At 40.5% G+C, this 19,066-nt stretch overlaps 1 protein-coding gene and 1 long non-coding RNA gene across 7 annotated transcripts in view; one reads left to right on the plus strand and one right to left on the minus strand.

Moving 5' to 3' along the window:
• Positions 1-19,066, minus strand: part of LOC140652935 (uncharacterized) — a 119,243-nt gene that overhangs the window by 82,368 nt on the left and 17,809 nt on the right. Inside the window, exons 2-3 of the long non-coding RNA XR_012042981.1 lie at positions 16,964-17,104; positions 10,712-10,862 (exon numbers count right to left, since the gene is read on the minus strand). This is a non-coding gene — a long non-coding RNA (uncharacterized lncRNA). The remainder of the gene's footprint in view (positions 1-10,711; positions 10,863-16,963; positions 17,105-19,066) is intronic.
• The window catches only part of KCNC1 (potassium voltage-gated channel subfamily C member 1), a 131,220-nt gene that overhangs the window by 70,723 nt on the left and 41,431 nt on the right, over positions 1-19,066 (plus strand). The gene's annotated exons all lie outside the window — the stretch shown is intronic.

Raw genomic sequence — 19,066 nt, forward strand, 5'->3', positions numbered from 1 at the left:
GAAATTGTGACATGAAACCTGTATCTTTTACCAGTCTCACCAGTTCTTTAAATAACAAGTCAGGATAAAATAAGCCAGCAAGCCCTATCCTTTTTTGGAGACACAACATCCTTGCTGGTGCATAAGAGTGTTCTTGTTCTAATTTAAAAACAGCATGAAATGGACTACAGAACTTTGTTTTCTGAATGGCCCTAGATTCAAAACATGTCTAATAGGCTAAAGCTACTAAAGACTGATGTTTGCATTTTCTTTTACTGTCCCATTAAGCTGTACCATTAATGTAGCAAGCTGTACCAAATGCAGCCACAGTGCTCTGCTATTTAGAAGCTGGCTGGCTCCTGCCCCATTTACAACTTCTATCTGAACAGAATTTTCAAAGAAACAGACTTAATGAATCATGTTTAGTTATGCCTGAATGCTCACTGACATTGTAGCTTAAAAGCAATACCTGCTCCCAAGGGACATTTTTGCCATATCTGTGTTCCACACTAAGTTCTGGGTTGTATATATTTATTTCCTAGATGCATGTACACTTCACTAGTGAACAAAAACAATTTCATCTCTGTGGCTCAGTCCTCCCCATCCAAAAAAAGGGGAATTAATGCTAGCCTATCTCTTGTAAATCATTTTGAGATATGCTCATGGGAAAAGCTGTTTAACACAAAACTATTAATCTTTGCCACTGATTTCTAGGGAAGAAGGAGCTGAACACTGTCTTTTTTTTCTCCCCTCTCCAACTACCTGCCATTCTCCCCCTTAAATTAGGTCACAAACCTACAAGTAGTCAAGTGCAAAAAGTTATTAGTTGAAACCGAGAGGCCAGTTCTGCAATTTGCCTCAACCCTGTAGAAATACGTTCCACTGGACTGAGGTTTGTGTGAGCAGATCAGAACCTACCTAATAGTGTGCAAGACGAGACAAAGCAATGGAGATTAATATAAATCAATATGCACTACTACTGAACTTTCAGTGTCTCAAGTTGGGCTTTTACTTGGGAATCCTGCTGCCTCATTACACCTTGCTTCAGGTACAGAACCCAACAGCAAGAGTGTGACCTTCAGCACCAGCAGCAAAAGGGCCCAGAAGCATCAAATCCAGTAGAGTTGCTTCTACTACATTTGCTGTCAGCGTGGCCTCACAACTGAAAAACTGATTTCTAGAGAAGATCACTGAATACCAAAACCTAATACTGGTCTAAAAAGCTTTCAGAAATGCTTTGTTTCCTCACTAATGCATTGTTTTCCAACCACCAAGAGTTTTCCTTTAACTTCAGTGTAGCTTGGTTCCATTTGATGTTCTTTTCACACAAACATACCCTGGCCCCGCACACTTTTTTCTTTGATTTAAAACAACAAAGACCATCATAATGGATGAAAAAAGCCACTATTTTCTGACATCTGGTAGGCAGCCTCACACATTTGAGATTCTACAAAGCATTAATATCAAAAACTGCCAGAAGCATACCTTGTGCAGTAAGTTTTTAGCAGGCTGAAAATTAAAGTGTCACTTGCAAATAGTAAAGGCGTAAAACTGACTAATCTAATTCCCTGGTGCAAGTAACAACTGGAGTGACTGAGGGCAAGGGGTATGAAGGGAGAGCCAGCCACATCCTTCACTGGGGCATCATGGGGGAGGTGGGCTGAGGATCAGCTCAGGGCATTCCAGCGAGCGATGCAGATGCCATCGGGCGCAAACCTGGCCTCAGGGAGTCTCTGTAATCCTCTGTAAGTCTCAGTGGCATGTTCCAGATGATTATGTGAAATGGTGGTGAAGATTTTGTTTTAATATGCTTTCTACTCTGACAATCTCTCTTTTTAAGCAAGTTATATCCAAAATAATGATATTTAATTTTCCATTCTTTTCCCAGAGCCACAGAGCACCTGATCATTTCTAGCCTGACCTTGCTGATTTCGGGGAGAAGAAATATGGCAATTTTCCTCTTTTAGACCTAGCTGAAAGCTCTGCAAAGAGCTCTCTCTCAGCAAGGTGCATATGAATACAGATTTACCAAATAAGCTTTACCGAAAAAATGAAAACAAAACAAGCAAACAAATAAGGTTGGGTGGCCAAAGATGCAAAATTCTATCACACTAATGAAGTAGTCTGTATCTAAACACCTCCATCATTCTGGAAAGGAAAATCACATCTCATCACACCTCCACCTGTGTGCAGTCCTTGCTCAATGCACAAGACTTAGTACACTACTGAGCATATACTATTTGGAAGTTATATGTTGTCAAAGAAAACATGCCAGGATAGGGAATAATCTCACTCAGTTCCTTATTCTTCCATTCATGAGTTTAAAAAAAAAGAAGGGTAAGGAGCAGAGGATAGATTAAAAAAAAAATTGTGTCAAATCCTAACTCAGTTCAGCTACCTGCATTTCCTTTCAGTCTCACTCCTGTTGCTCCCAAGTAGTATTTATTTGTTGCCAAGCAGCAGAGCGCTACTTAGTGCAATGTCATCTCTCCTTGTTTTCATCACTTGCTCCTTCCCACTTACATGCACACTGCTCCTCAACTCAGCTGTACAGGATGAAATCCCAGAATAAAGAGAAAGGGAAATTGGCTGCAAGAAACAAGAGAATTGAAAGCATAGTCTTGCACTCAACCTATAGAAACACCCCCTCCTTCAAAGCACTTGCTCTTATTACTAAAAATCACCCCTTAAGCTTTGGCCACAGAACACACATTAACATCTCTAGCCAAGCAGCTGGCAGGCTTGGGCTGTGCTGCTAACCTACCCACCAAACCAGCCAGCTGAAAGCTACAGCAGGTATTCCCACAGGAGATACAGTCACTGCAGTACTGGTGAAGCTCCTGTTGGAGCAATTTAGAGAATTTAGTATTTGTGCTGCAGTGCACAGAGGAAAAAAGGCTGTCAGAAAAACCTAACAACAGCTTCCGTCACTTCATTTGCTAGAATGAAAGAGATGCCTTATTTTAAAGCTACCCACAATAAACCATTTAGACACACCACCTTCTCCCCATTTTGTATTTCTTTGCTTCCTCACAACAGTAATCTTTTTCAGAGTGGTGGAGAGCAAAAAGATTTTGTCTTCCAAGATACAGACTAGCTTTGCATCAGCACTCTTTTTTTAACCCAGCAATACATGTCCCTGGTATTGTAAGAAGAATTTACTGCCTTCTCAGAAGGCTCCAGTCTATTTCTGTATTTGAAATAGCAGAAGGACCTAAGAACAAATACTCCTCCCCTTTCACACACACAGAGGCACAGATGAGAAAGGGATCCCAAAATGCAGAAACTGACTGCACGTGCAAATCACAGAAAGAGAAGGGGTTCAGAGGGTCAAAATAAGGCAGCCATGGCAATGCCAAGCAGAGACTGACTGCGTTGGAGACTGAGATTGTCTAGTTACAGCAGATCAAGGAAGGTGGTTTTCCAGCTCCCACAGCCACCATTCTTCACCATTAGCCAAGAGGCTCTAGTTCTCTGTGTTGTTTTCCACCCCTAGCACTTCTGCCAAATGCTAGAAAGTTATGATAAACCAGAGGCTTTATCTGAATTTCTGCTTACAAGACTGTGGCCTAAAGAGTCAACCCAACAGCCATTTATAACTTAGAAAAATCAACAGTTATGAAATTCATTGAGTCAGGAGCAGAAGGAAACTCCAGTGTTGCCTTTCAGCGGGAGATCAGCAGTTAACCTCTCTTTCTCACAATTGCTGACATACCACCTTCCACTACATGAGCTTTTTTGGAAAAATACGAAGGCAAGTGTTACAAAGTAACACCTCTCTGCTTCCCCATCTTTGACCCAATTACCTTCTCTTTTAGCCCTAGCCTTAATGACCATGTCACATCCAGGGTCCCTGGCCCATGGTATTAATGAAACCAGGGCACTTCCCAAACATCTCTCAAGTACCAGTGCCAGCTGGCATTTTCAAAGCCTAGAGAGGAAAGTTCAGCCACGTGGCTACCATTAAACCTAAATGAGAGCTGGGAAGAGAAACCCTCTAGTCAATGTTGAAAATATTTAATGCTAGAGAGCAAGTCAGAAATTCGAGTCCACTTATAAGAGCATGACACTGTAATAAACGCATTGCATGATACTGCTTGCATTCATGAGCCACTGAATCAGTCTAGATAGTCTTTATGTTCAGGCAGCTCAACTATCTTGATACCGTTCCCTGTCTGGCAGGCAATGGGGAGGGCTGGGTAAGTGCAGCATATCTGTCAGTTGCAGCAGACAAGAACATCTTGTACTTGAGCTGCTTGTTGAGTAGGTTTGAAAGGCAGACAAACCGGCAGACTAATTAGATTTTTTGAACTGTGGTATTGAGAAGTAAAATCCTTATAACATGCTATCAATTTAAACATGTCTGTGCACGATACCAAATTACTCCTATCAATAACATTTAAGCTTCAATTCAAATATCAGGGAAAGGGTTAATATTCAAATTAAAAATATTTGAATTTAAACTGAGCTTTGAAGAGATCCCAGAATTCTCCATCCTTATGTTTTAGGCAATCATCACTAAAACCAAAAGATACCTCTGCAGGCTGGAATAACTGAAACTAAGAAGACAGATTGAACCAACTCAATATATCAATCTTTGCTAAGCAACTGACTAAAGAGGTAAAAAAGTTGTTTGCAACGATCTGAAGGGCACTTTGACCAAGGAGGGAAAAGCTGAGAAAAACGAAGCAGCATGTAAATAGGAATAATGGGATGAAAGAGCATGATGAGGCTAAAAAAAAATATTCCACTCTGGAATTCTCCCTTAAATTAAGAGAAGTTCATCCCTTATAATCCCCTGAATAACCCTGGAAAGGCCTCCCAGTTGCAGCAGGATGTACAAAATATACCTTTTAGCATTTCTCACTTCCAAGATTTGCAAGATTGATGTCTCATCTGATATGCCAAAAACCAACGTTAAAGCAACGCCTATTAACTGATTTGCTCATCTTTAATACTAACGGGAGTTGTGTATGCATATGAAGAATTAATAGGATTTTCTGAGCAAGCAGCAAGGAGAATGACTCATGCTAATGGTCATTACACAAGAACAGGGAGAGGACCGTAACATCACACTCATGAGCAAGCATATGTTGTTCAGGGAAAATAAGCCAAGCACCTTCAAAATCCAATGGCTGTGTTAAATCCCATGACATCTGCCTAAATGTCTATAGGTTTTTAAAGGCAGCTTCTTAGCCTTGCCAGTCTTACAGCATTGCTGACACCACTACTCAAAATAAACAGATCTGAGGGAACTTTCTACAATTCAGCTTTTCAGTAACTCGGAATCTTACTTGGTTTCAGACTGTAAGCTTTTGCATAACCATTGAAGGCAGGTTCTGGCCTTCATTGCACATTCATACCAGGACACAGGTGTGTAAACCTATCACATAACTTACCCTGAATTATGCAATCCTTAAGTGTTCGTTAACAAGGCTACCACAAATTATTAGCAAAAACAATCTAATAAGGGTAAAACCTGAATAAACATGCCCTGTTTTAATAATAGGCAAACCATGCTTTTGGGCCAAGAAAGTATGCATGTTATCCCAGGAATAAAAGTTACTGAGCTATAAATAGTAACAGGTCCACTAATAGTATTAGAAAAGACAAACCTAGGAATACACTTGTTTACATAAGTTGCAGTTGATCTTATTTGGTAAGACTATAAATGTCCTAATTTGGTTTTAAAAGTAAAATCAATTGTAAACTTATTTAGACCAATTTACCTGCCTGCCTGTTGTACATCACTGGGCCTGTATTGATTGTTTGAGATGGAACTCATTCCAAATTGTATTGATTTAATTCATTAGCAAATTTTTAGCGAAACATATTTTGTGGTTTTAGGGCAGAAGTACATAAAGCTCCATTTAGAGGCTGCAGGACCGGAGTGGGGGGTATTAGGAGGGGGCTAGGGTTTCTCCAATTAATAAGATTTACAACCAGGAATAATACGAATCATCTGTTTCATACAGAAGAATCATTTTCTAAACAATAAATAAGAAAAACTAGGAGTGGAAAAAGCCTAGGTACATTGATAGGGGAAAAAAATCCAGTTGGTGAAATAAGAATGGGGTGAATAATTCATAAATAGTACAGTGTATTGGTTGTTTTAACAGACATTTTGATTTATGGATTTAAGTGCCTAAAATAGTTCAACAATTTATAAAGCATCTTAAAATCAACAGATCATGAGTAGATTTGTCTGGCTTTACAGCAAGGCAGTTGAGCTGCATTTGTTACCTTGGTAACTGAAGGTACCTCAGTTACCATGGCTACGGCGCCTTTAAAATACGGTTGGCAAATCCTCACTCCCCAACTTTTGTGACTATTTTGAAAAGGAAAAAAAAAAATCCTAGTACTATGTCAACACTTGCATTGAGACAAAAGGTCTGTAAAATGTGAATTTTCTCAGCCCACAAGGCCAGGTTAAGGATAAGCTAATACTTCTGCTGCAAATCTTTAGCTCACTGAGAGAGTGTGTCATGAAGAGCTTGATCATCACATACTCAGCACAACACTTCACATCAAAAACCAGCTCTACTGCTCACTGGAAGAAACAGTGCAGAAATGGACTCCTACCACGTTGCAATTTCTCTGTGTATCAAGGTTCCCAACAACAGGGCAGCTGCCTGGATTGATTAATGAAACATTGGGGGGGGGGGGAAGAGTCAGAAATCCTGGGTTCTTGTTTCTGAGGCAAAGGAAGTGGCAACGGGGAGTGTACTCACCTCCCCTGACTCCAGTCAGTACCAGAAATAGGCTTCCTATACAGTCCAGAAAGGACAGCTTTATGCCGGAAACAATTTACTACACTCAAATCAGTGTCGTCTGAATTATCCTGAGGTTAGAGGGGCATTTATGTTGCTAAGTTGCAAGTAATGTGTTTAGGGACGTTGCTTGCACCTAATGCACCAAGATGAGAAAAGGGCTTTTCCACCTTTCCAGAAAATTGTGCACCTTGACCTGAAGCATAGGGCATTCAAGGAAGCGGTCACATTCAAGGAAGCTGCCTCTTTCTCCTCACTGAGGTTATACTGCAAGTTAAATATAAAAATACTTCAAGCTCTGATTGAGAAATAAATAATAATTTTTAAAAAATAATCACAAACTTTGATTTTTTTCAGCTTTTAATTACCCAACTAGCTCTACGTTTTAAAATCATGTTTAACTTTTCCTGCCTGGGAAGCAGTTTCTTGTGCTCTCCTATAACATTCACTTGCACATAGTTCATGCCCTAAGCAGGCTTGTGGCAGCACACAATTGCCACAAATCACTCAAGAATTAGAAATGGAGCGGGTGAAAATAACCCCTCTGGGGTGAATGCCATTTTCCATCCTTGCTGGCTAACAGAATACCTAGCTTGAACACAAGTCCCAGCTTTCTCCTCTGTTCTTTGACTTCACCCCCAGCACCCTCTCCCCCATCTCTTTGTTTTCTGTAGCTGACTCTATTCACCTTACTTAGTACCCACAAGTCTATCAATTGCTTTTTTCAACCAAGTCAGCATTATAGACCACTCTTTATTTTTAAAGACCTTATTTCTAAATAGACTTTTGTATGTAACCATTTGCCCAAGCTCTTCTTTAAGCAAAGAAGGTAACGCTGCAGAAAAGACATGGGACAGCAGTCTGTCTCACATTCAGGAGAGAAAATACAATTCATCCAGATGTTCCCAGAGAGAAATTACATTCTTGGAATCAATGCACATCCAATGTCCGTTCATTTCACTCATTTTCCCTTAATTTTTTATGTAGTTTTGTGCCTATTATATAGCAATACTTGCTAGGGAAGATTTCCAAAAGTGATTAGTGATTTCTGGTGATTCACAGTTAATGAGTCTCCAAACCAAAATCTCCTTAAGGGCCAGATTTTCATAAACTGGCAGTCTGATCCTGTTAAAATATCTGATAAGAAATCTTAATGTTGAGGACATCAGAGTCTCATGACAAAATACTGAAGTCACTAGAAAGGGTAGTGAAAAAGTTCTCACCCTTCTCTAACCCAAAGTGGCCATTTCTAGAGGTATTGATGTAGCAGAGTTGCACAAAGAAGAACAAAACTCTGAGAGCCTACACAGATCTACAGCACTGCCCCCCCATCCTTTACACATCCACCCCCCCCACACACACACACACATTTGCTATGTGTTGGGACTCGCTGCACTGCAAGGTTAAAAGGAAGAGCATGGCTCAAAGACTGAGCTGGAATTTCACGACCAATGGCTTTGAACTCTGGAAACACAAGTTCTGGGGGACTGTATCTTGGCCAACAGACACAGTATCCTAACAACAGCTCAGCACTCAGAATCTGACAGTCCTATCCATCCCTGTGAAAGTCGGGATATAAAGACACATGTTTTGAACAATATCCCCTAATTTTGCCCCAATCTAAGACCTCAATACTGGTAACTGTGTAGTCAAAGTTAAAACAACATACTTGAGAAATACAGGCTCTAGCCTTTGAGCCTCACAATCACCTCGCCTATGGAACAGAAGTAGTATCTACTTGTTTTGCCTTACAAAACAGTTGCAGAGATTGATACCTATATTAACATTTCAACAGCACTTTCAAGGCATAAAGAGTTCCACACTGTTAAATGCTATGCAATATTTCAGGTTCTTTGTAGCACAGGTAGATGTATAATATTCAAACAAAGCTATTCCAAATGAAGGATATTTCCTTTATGTTGGAGGATAGAATTCAGAAACTAAGTTGGTTCTTCAACCACAGTTCACATCATACCCGCACGCACACTTGAATAAACTAAAGAAATGCAAATACACCACAGATGATACAGCCAGAATGTAGCAAACAGTAAAAGATGAGAGGATCCTATTATCCCACAAGATGTTGAGCGTACTGCAGGACACAAGCTAAGCATGGTTGCATAATATTGCTAGCAAACCTCTTAAAATATTGTAAATTCCTTTCATCTTATGTAGAAAACAATTTTCCTCTAGGATCAGGCTATGACTTACCTTATGTTCCTTTTCTAATCTTTCCATCTTTCTTTTAACCTTGACTGCACGAGAGGTTGTTTTTAAAGTGTTTGCTTGTTGCTTATGCAATATACCTCACAGTAGGTGTTTAAAGGTCTCCTTCTCTCAGTAGTGCTGAGCCTTTTACAGCCCCAACTAAAAGGGGTTAACAGAGGTACTTAGTGCAGCTCCCCAGCACCAGATGAGATGGTGGCTCTCACAGTAGCTACTTGCAAAGGGCTGTTGGGAGCCCTTTTGAACTGCTGTGAGCAAGATGACAATACTGTGCAATCAGCCCTGCAGCACTACCCCTGGAAATCCTCTCTCTGCAAGAACTTCACAGCTGCTAACATTCAACTGGCTTATGGGAGGGGTGGTCACTATGCGTAACTGATAGCTGGTTAGTATCACAGGTGTTATATGTGACCCATCAATTTAGCCTTAAAAACATAACAATGAGGACAATTTTTTTTTTTTAGTCACTCTCCTGCGTATAAGGACAGTTTTTGCATGTCTGTAGGTATGCACTAGTGTAGCTAGATTGGGTACAGTGAATATACACAGTAGGAGAAAATATTTTACCAGGGAAAGAAAGGATGATACAACCCTCTCCTTTAAATCAGGATAGTGCTGTCAGGAAGGGGAGTGGGAACATGCCCTAACTGCCCTATACTGCATAGCATGATAGGTGGTCATGGGATGGCAGCTGCCCTTGTGAGTTTGGATTGTAGGTGTCCTATATCTTCCTGAGGTTTTCTATGGTCACAGTATGCCTTGTAATGACTGGAAGTCCTGGACAGGCACATAATTTGCCACAGTATTTCAGAGGTACCTTCATGGACAAAAAAAGAACTAACTCGAGCTTCTGTGCCAAGCCCAAAGTGATTCTTTTTATGTAGGCAAACTCAAACTCTGGAAGGCATCTTTGAAATGTAAAGTGCTGCCTAAGTTTAAAAGAGTTACTAGAACATCCTAGAAAATAGGAAGCCTAACAAGTGTTATCAAGCTCCACAGCAAAAGGACATTTTCTGTGTTTTTCACATATGGGAGCAATAATTTCTTAAGGCAAAGATATAGAGAGTATTCAAAGAGAAGACACTCTAGGATACTTACAGGAGACTAAGGTGCTCACTATTGAGAAAAAAAAAACCTTTCCCTAAACATCATATATGTAACTTGCCCACAAAACAGTTGAATCTCACCACGAAGAAAACTAGCCATTTCCCATAAGGAAGAAAAAAAAAAGGAAAAAAATTACTGGGAAGCAAAGTGCGTGTCCACCTGAACACGAGACCAGCACAAAGTGGCCACTTTATGGCTCCAATTGTTTACTGCTGGCACATTTAAGAGTCAAGCCACAGAAACAGGCATAAACACTCTCCTCTTCAGAGAGACAGTAGAACTGATGTTGACAAAAGAGGGTGATGAAATGCCAGATATCACCACCATAGCCCCTTCATTCACTGGCATGGTAAATCTGGAAACACAGCAGACAAGGGATCTGTAGGTAGGAGACTATAGCAAGTATACATCTTGTACCTGGGAACGAGTGAAGCAGAACTCCACAAAGGGAAATTATTAGTAGCAAAAGCTAAGGCACAAATTTGCACTGCAGAGGGCTTGTGTTCAGTTTTTGGAATAGGCATCAGAGTGGGTCTTGTGCAACAACACTGCACAGGCGATCAACCTGCGTTCAGACAGTAGAAGCAAACCTCCTGTCCATGGCATAGTTACTTTACAGGGCAAAATACCTGGAAGCCCACGCTGCATCCCGAGTGCTGGGGGTGAGGCAGGTGATCCTCTTGGCTGGCACAGAGTCTGTCCTCCTGGTAAAGCCTCCTTCCAGAGAATGGTGTCCCCAGCATGATGCCTCTCTGCCTGGGAAGAGCAGCCCTGGCAGACCTGGAAGAGAGGAGAGGCTAGCAGAAGGAAAGGCAATACAGGGCAGGAGTCAATGGCTAGGAAGAGCCCTTCCTCTCCTTGCTTATGAGAGGAAAAGCCCTGGAAACACAGTGCTGTGGAGTCACAGGAGGGATTTGAGGCTGCAGAGATGCCATGACACTGAGCCCATTTCTGTAAGGCCTCTGGTCCCTGCAAGCAGTCTCTATCTTCCTCTGGGTGGCAGGTCCCTCCCATTCAGGGGGTTCTTCTGAATCCAAGGCCACCCCTAGTAATGGTAGCTACCCTGGCAGGGCTGTGCACAAGATGAGAATGGGCCCCTTTGTCAGTTCTGCATGCTACAGCCAGGCATGCCCACAGTCCTTGAGACAGGTATTAGATACCTAATATATAAACATGTATATATATTAAACATATTTCTATGTGTAATTTACCATATTGTAGCTTTTATATATATTATATAATAGTACGCTGTATGATGTATTATTGTATCTATATTATAAATATTATGTAGGACTTTGTATGTAATATATAATATATACCATATAGTATTGTAAGAATACTGTATAACTAATACACACACAAATATATATGTGTCTGTATTTATAATGATATTTATATATTAATCTTATTCTATACATATGTATATACAAAAGATTTATTCTCTTTATTCCACCATCAGTGACACACATCTTCATATAAACTTAGGATTTTATTATTGAGTGGAAATTTGCAGCCACTCTGCCACAGCAAGTGAATTTTGAAACTCTTCAGCTGCTTGTGGGACTAGCACTGGGGAAGAATCCTGTATTTTGGGGCATTACCATGAATATATGGATTACCATTCCTAGGGCAAGAGATCCTGTGTTGTGAGCAACATAAGACCTTACTGAGAATTTGCTCTTGAAAAAAACAGTCAGCACTCACTGAATCCAACACCTTCAATCTTGTTGGTCTGAGCCAAGACAGACTATATGACAAAGGCTATTTTGGAAGTTGCCTCCAAAAAGCTACCAACACAGTTTTATAAGTTATTTTGTCACTAATTTGGATACCTAAAATGGCTCTTAGCCAGTCAAAACCCAGTATTGGCAAAGATTGTTGTCAGTGGAGATTTTGTATGAGTGAGGATGCTCCCATCCTGTGCATTATCCTTGCACAAATTAAACTGTGCAATAGACTCTGCCTAACTGGGGAATGAAAACATTCTTTGCTTTCCAAAATATTTTCTCATTTGCTTTAACAGTTGTTGGAGTTTCTTAATGTTTTATAACAACTGACTAAAGCGATGGGACCAGATAATTTAGGTATTTGATGTTTAGGTTTTGTAGAACAAAGGCACAAAAGGTCTCAATATTTTGTAACATATTTAGGCCATCTAGGAGCTTAACAGGGCTTTCCTGCTACACACTGCACAATGGTAAGGAAAGAACTGTGGCCATAATGCTTTAAAAACACAAACTGGTAGCTACGGCTTAAGCTAAGTGAACACTACGGGAGGAAAAGTGTCCACAACATGCTGCTCGTCATGATCTGGAAAACAAAAAAGTTCATGGAAAACTGTTTTCACTGAATAATGTGAAATTACCTAAAATGAAACAGTCATTGAAATGCCTGGGGTTTAACACCTCATTTTCAGCCACCTTGTTAAGAACCCTGGCTTTTCAGGGACTACATCACCTGTGACATCCATCCACATAAACTGCAGTGAAAATGGGAAATCCTGAGCTCAAAATGTAGTGGCACCAAAGGGATCCCAGGGCTTCCAGTTTTTCAGAGTGATGAGTTATTTTGAGTGCGTCAGTTGTGAGGTGCTCAGCTCAACTATCAGAGGGTAAACACTCAGCTGCTCCCAGAATTTAAGGCTCTTTGGAACATCTCTTGCAGAGTGGTCAGAAACTGAGGTTTCAAAAATCCATGGTCAAACATGAAAAAGGTTGGTCTGTGTCTCCAAAGAGGACTTCTATCACAATCACTTTTGCTACAATATTGCTTTGGGAGAGAAATTGGATTAAGGACCCCACCATCACAGGCACTGCAGACCCAAACTGCTCATCTCTGGGGGCTGATGCCTTCTTGATCTTCCCCTTAGTCCTACATAGAGGCTGCCACCATCCTATTGACTGACAAGCCCTACCAGCTATTGGTGAGTGCACGTGGAAGATGTGCAGGTAGATTTCACACCCTGTCCAAGGGTGGTTATGTAGCCAGCCTACCCACATTTTAAACTACTAAAGATTTGACAGCTGCTTATTTTAATTTGTCTCGAAGCAGAAGCATTATTGTCTGAATACAAACATGATCTGGAACGTGCTCTAAATTTCTTGGCTTAAAAACCACAGGGAGAAAAGTCAGCCTTGTATGTTAGGTTAAGGAGTTCTGTATTCAGGACAAAGCCTCACTCTGTATTTCAGGTGTTCCCTTGTGGAGTTTTGCACTCAGTACTTCCACACATTGGGGTGTTTCCTCTTGCAAAAAAATAAGCAAGCAGGGCATGCTCTTCCTCATGGAGCTGGAGACCACCGAGCACCCTCTGCCTGCTTCATACTTGTAACAATTTCATTCCTCCGGTGCTGATGCGCAGCTGAGGTTGGTGAATCAAACCCCACTGAGGGTGGGCCCTGAAAGGCTACAGAAATATGTCTCCTGATCTATGAAAGGCTTCTAGCACCACTCTAAAAGTAGGTTTGAGAGAGGCTGTACTCCTTTATAAGCATGAGCATGTGAATTAAGCCACCTTTGGGCAAGTCACAGTGCAGAAGCTGTAACAAAAAGGGAAAAAAAAAACAGTCTTGCTCCCCCACAAAGAGTCCCAGCACTCATGTAGCCTACAGCTAAATTCAAGGCAAAGGAATGCCTAAGTTAGCAACTTCAAGAGAGAGAGAGTGTGTGTGCACATGCATGTATACATGCAAAAGAGTAAAACCTGTCAACCAATTATCTTTATAGTTTCACATTTCCCAAATCAAAATGTGAGGCTTCGTCAGAGATACATACCTACCTTCATCTGGCTGCACTTGATCCTCACCATAAGCACATGTGTGATTTTTTTATTCAGTTTGGAAGGACAAAAATAAAAATTACTTCTAAACCATAGGCAGCCTCAGGACTAAGCTGATTTCGCAAGTCTTTGGGTTTTACCAGTTGGATTCTGCCTAGCTCTAGTCAGGAATTCCCCTTTGTCAAGGAATTGTGTAAGAAATGCCTTTTTTCTTCCCCCGAGGAAGGACTGGCAGCAAGTTAGAGAGGAAGGAAGTGTGATTTTCTCAGGAGATAAAATAGCATCCAGAACAAAGGTGGTGAGGTGAGATCCTGAAAATCCTAACGCATGACACTACCACCAGTCATTGCTACAAAACTCTCCTTTTCAGTTTGGAACAGAAAGTGTGCAGAGTCCAAAAAAAGTTACCTACTGCCTAACAGAAAAAGACTGAAAAACCTAGCAAAAATGGGCAATTAAAGTTCCCTGGTTTCATTTGTCATGTGTTAGTTTATGTTCCAGTGTATGAGAAGTTACATGACTTTCTCAGTTTCTTTAATTCTAGAGCATTTGACAGAACTGACAGCATAAAAGTCACTGACATCATCTGAAAATGAGATTAATAATTATATTGAATTTATGCAGCAAAAGCATGAGCATATGAAAACAGGCGTCTAGGACTCATGGAACATTTGAATGTTTAGTGGTTGTTAGCTTACAAAAGAAGGAAAACATTTGCAAATTTCTAAATGCTTAGCTGTCTGGGATGGATAGGACAAAAGTGAGCAAGCTTAAAATGTAGCAAAGATGATTTAGGTTAGGCATTAGGAAGAAAAAAATACAGATAAAATATGATGAAGCACTGGGATAAATTACCTGCAGAATTTCTACAATATTCACCATTGGAGGTCCTTAATAACAGTCAATATAGCTATCTTTCAGGAATGATCAAAGACTGTGCTTTGGGACAGGGGAATGACATTTGGAGGTCCCTACCAAATGTACATCTCTGCAGTCCCTCGAAGAGACGGAAGACTTACTTTCAACACTTACAGCTCCTTCTGCAGTATCCCACATACCTAGCTGCAGAAGTCTTGGGGCCCTTTTGGATCAGGAATCTATATATGTTAAGATAGAATTTCCCATTGAGCTGTTGCTGAGCAGTATGAAACATTTCTTACTCCCACCATACTGTCTCCATATAGTTCTCACTACCAGCCAGACTAGGGAGCTAGCAAGGAAGCTTGCAAAATAAATTCCCATCTTTTCTGTGACAATATTCCTATTAAATCACAAGATTTAATCTATCCTAGATAAAACTGGAAAACTTGCCTGTGACCTACAAAGAACCATTCCAACCTTTGCCTGGTGACCAGCTGGCTGGCCATGTGGTCACAGAGAAATACTGTACATACCACACTTCCAGTTCTGATGCAGTCTTGCTTATCCCAGTAACTACCTTGTCAAAGCACATGGCTGCCTGCTAGGACTAACATTTGAGAGATCTGCTTCTAATTTATTTATTGCAATGTCAACACTGAATAACTTAAGCATATTTTCCACAGATGACTGCACATTTTTTTTAACACGCTGTTTCATGTCTGTGTGCCACTAAGCATTCCAAGATTTTTTTGCAAGCTGTCATATATTTTTTTTGGCATTACATAACCATTTCATCCACGAGCTGCTAGTGGACTTTTTATCTGACTCTGGAGCAAGCTTTGTCTATCTGCAAGCCTACTTCTTCCATTTGTCTCAGCTAGGAAACATAAATTTGAATAATCTTGTGAGTGAACCAGTATGTTTGCTGATGTGAGCTTCTGTATAGATAGTCTTATCATCTCACTGAAAGAAGACAGACTGCCAAGATGATCATCTCTCCCTTCAGAGAAGAGCTTGGAGGTAACATCTGATTGTGCCCTCATATATCACACCTACAAAAGCAGAACTGGATTTTCCCCTTGAAAATAATTTCAGTTTCATAATCATTGCTCAAAGGATCTCGAAACATCCTACATTAGGATTCTTAATGAAATATTGCAGAAGTTGCTTTTTGACAGAGTCCTAGCTTTTGCCCACTTCCACAGCATTATCTGGTTGCTAGTATCACGTGCCTACATTTAGTCATTTGATCGGTCATACAGATTCAATATGTCTTTCAAAAATTCAGCAGAATTTCTTGCACATTCAAAATGAGTCATTTGTTTGAATCAGGGTCCATATCTCTAAGAAAGCCTGGAAAATCAGTCTTGACAGATAATAAAGTGGTTATAAAGCTAAGTATTTTAAAGCAGCTTTCATTTAACCCATACTTTGGCTGAGCTGCAGCAAAAAGATTTGTCTCTATTGTTAAACGTTTTGGTGATACATGGACTAAGTTTTAAATGAAGAGTGGTTAAAGTACAGTTTTCAGATTAAAATAAAAACTAGGCAAAGCTTTGTGATTCGAGTCACAGATAGGCAAACATTGGCAGCTTCATGCAGGTGTAATAGTTTTCAGAGACAAACCTCAAGCAGAGGAGCTACTGTAAAAGAAAGTCGGTAAAGTATTTGAAGAGATGCCTTGTGAATGGAAATCACGGGGTTTTATGCAGGTCTAGCAAAAAGCACAGGGCACTGGGTACATTTGAATGCTCTGTAGAAAACCAGCTCATGGGTTGCCAGCACTGATCTGAAACTCTTCCAAGCCTAGCTTGTTCCTACAAGATATACAGCATTTACCAGTCATAGATGTACTGAAAAATTACTAGACTTGGGATTTTTTTATTATTCTCCCTGCCTGCTCCCCCATCCCCCTTCCCCCCTAAAAAAACCCCAACCCCAACATACTGGATCTCACTAGAGTCATAACATACTTTTCTGGAAGCCCCACAGCACTAATAGCTCCATCATTTCTCCTTTGGAGACAAAGATGTATGGTGAGAGTGTTCTCATCTCCCATTTCAGTCCTGGCAAGCCCTGGGCTCGCCTATGAGAGAAGCAGCAAATCTCATGCTGCTCAGAGGCCCTGCTCATACAGACTAAGACGACAACTGCTTAGCTCCTGTGCTTTGTTGGTTCAACAGGACAAGGAGGGTTATGATATAGTGATTTAAATATTTTTGTCATTAAAACCAAAACTTACCAGAATATATCAGTAGAAAGAGAGGGTGCCACTTCTATAGAAAATTTCCTGATGCTTCAACAGATACAGTTCAAACAAAATGCCATCTTCCTCTGCCTTTCATCCAGGGGTTCCGGGAAGGGTAGAATTTCCTGAATTTCCCTGCCAAAGGAAAGGGATTAAGAATCACTTTTTGAATACTTCTGTTAGCAGTTGCAAAGGGAGAGGCTGGCAAATCTTCTCTGAATGTGATCTGTTTCTTTTCTCCCATCTAGCTTGAGTCAGGATTGTTAAACAATTCTGAGCAGTATCAAAGGAGAAGAGCACCCATCTGCAGCGTGCAGCTTCTACTAACTCACTCTGAACGTGTGATCCAGAATGAATTATGAATGGTGTGTCGTGTAGACTGCTATTTCCTAGAAAACAAACTCTGAAGTTACTGAAACTTGACTTGCAAAAGCTGTGCTGCGTCCACTGCTACCACTCACTTTTCTTGTTTTCTGTGGTCCAAGAGTGGTGTCTCTCTTATCAAACTCAGCCAAGGTCTCCTTTCCCAGGTCCCCACTCCAGACATACACTGGGCTGGACACTGGGCAGACATAAATTGGCAGACAGTCCCAAGCCCCAAAGAGTTTACTATCTCAACTAAAAAAAAATTAGACAAAGGATGGTGCAAAAGATGCAGGCACACATGCTTGCGAACATGCTTGTGTCAACGGTGGAGGTTGGAAAAGAGCCTCAGTCATCTGATTTCTGTCCCAGTGCTTTCATCACTAGCCTTCACTGCCCATCTGCATTGAAGCCTGGCAATTCCAGGCGCTGTATCAATGAATTCTAGTTGGTTACTGGGCTTATTTATTTAAAACAAAGCATAAAAAAAAAGGTTTCTTATCTCTAAGACTAGAACTACCTCAGAAATACAAGGTAAAGTGCTGGTTTAAAAACTGATTCCCTGAAGTAAACAGCCTCACCCGTGTATTTAATACTGTCTGGTCCAATCCTCAGACCTTTTTTCTGAGTGAGCCTAGCCTCCTAACTCTTATGTATTAGAAGGTTTATTTGTGTTTTTAAGGCTGTTGGACTTTTGTTTGCTTTCCATGCTGAGTGGAAAGATACTGGCTCATTATTCATGAGAGGCTAATCTGATTCTGTTACCTTGCTCCTTTTACAGCTATGCAAAGCTGATGATGCAAAGCTGATGATGCAAAGCTATGCACAGCATTACTATTCTGAATTAATTGGCATTTCATATTCACACTGCACTTGCAAAAACGGCTAGGTTAGACATAGGGCAGTGGAGAAGCAGGGAGAAGCAGGCCTTTGAGATAGAGAGAGAGATAGATAGATTTAATCAGAGACAATATAAATTAGATGATGAAATTCTCCACTTACGGACATGATGTCTTTTAGACTCTTTCAAAATACCCTTATTAAAATATATCTGCTATTAACAGAAATTATGCAGGAGTGTAATTTATTCTCTCTCCAGAATGAAGACATTTTAATGTAACTTACATTTTAATCAAAATATCCCCTTTTAAAATCTCCTCTCTGCCTTCTCTTATGGCTTCTGCGGTTTTGGACAATCTGAAATTTTTCTTTGTTGGTATTAGAGCCAGAAAAAAGCAATGGCAGCAGCATCTCTAGTGAAATAGGAATCATTCACATGTGTCAAAGCAGATAAAAGAGTTTTGATCAGTTCAAACACTTTACCTAGGTATTTTCTTTAATTACAGAAAATTTTAGCTGCCACTATGTAACTCAACAGCACATGACATCACTTCATAAAATCCTCACTCCTTTCCCCCAGCCCATTCAGATCCTAGGAAGAAGAGAAATTCTGTTGTAAAATGTAAGGAGAAAGAAGATTAAGAACCACTAAATAATACAAGAGCAATCCATTGGTTTGATTAGTGTTCAGGCCATTATTAGTGAAATAAAAAGAGATAGCCTTATTTTCAAAGACATTATAACATGTACGAGACCCATAGTCTTCACTAGATTTTACCAGCACTGCTCATCTCTGGACTTGGCAAGCTATTAGGCATGATGGCTGATCTCTGTTGGCCTCTGACAGTAGGCCAGAGAGCGCTGTTTTTTCGACCCCTTTGGCATGAATTAATG

Source organism: Ciconia boyciana, chromosome 6, assembly GCF_034638445.1.
Source record: "Ciconia boyciana chromosome 6, ASM3463844v1, whole genome shotgun sequence".
Taxonomy (NCBI): domain Eukaryota; kingdom Metazoa; phylum Chordata; class Aves; order Ciconiiformes; family Ciconiidae; genus Ciconia; species Ciconia boyciana.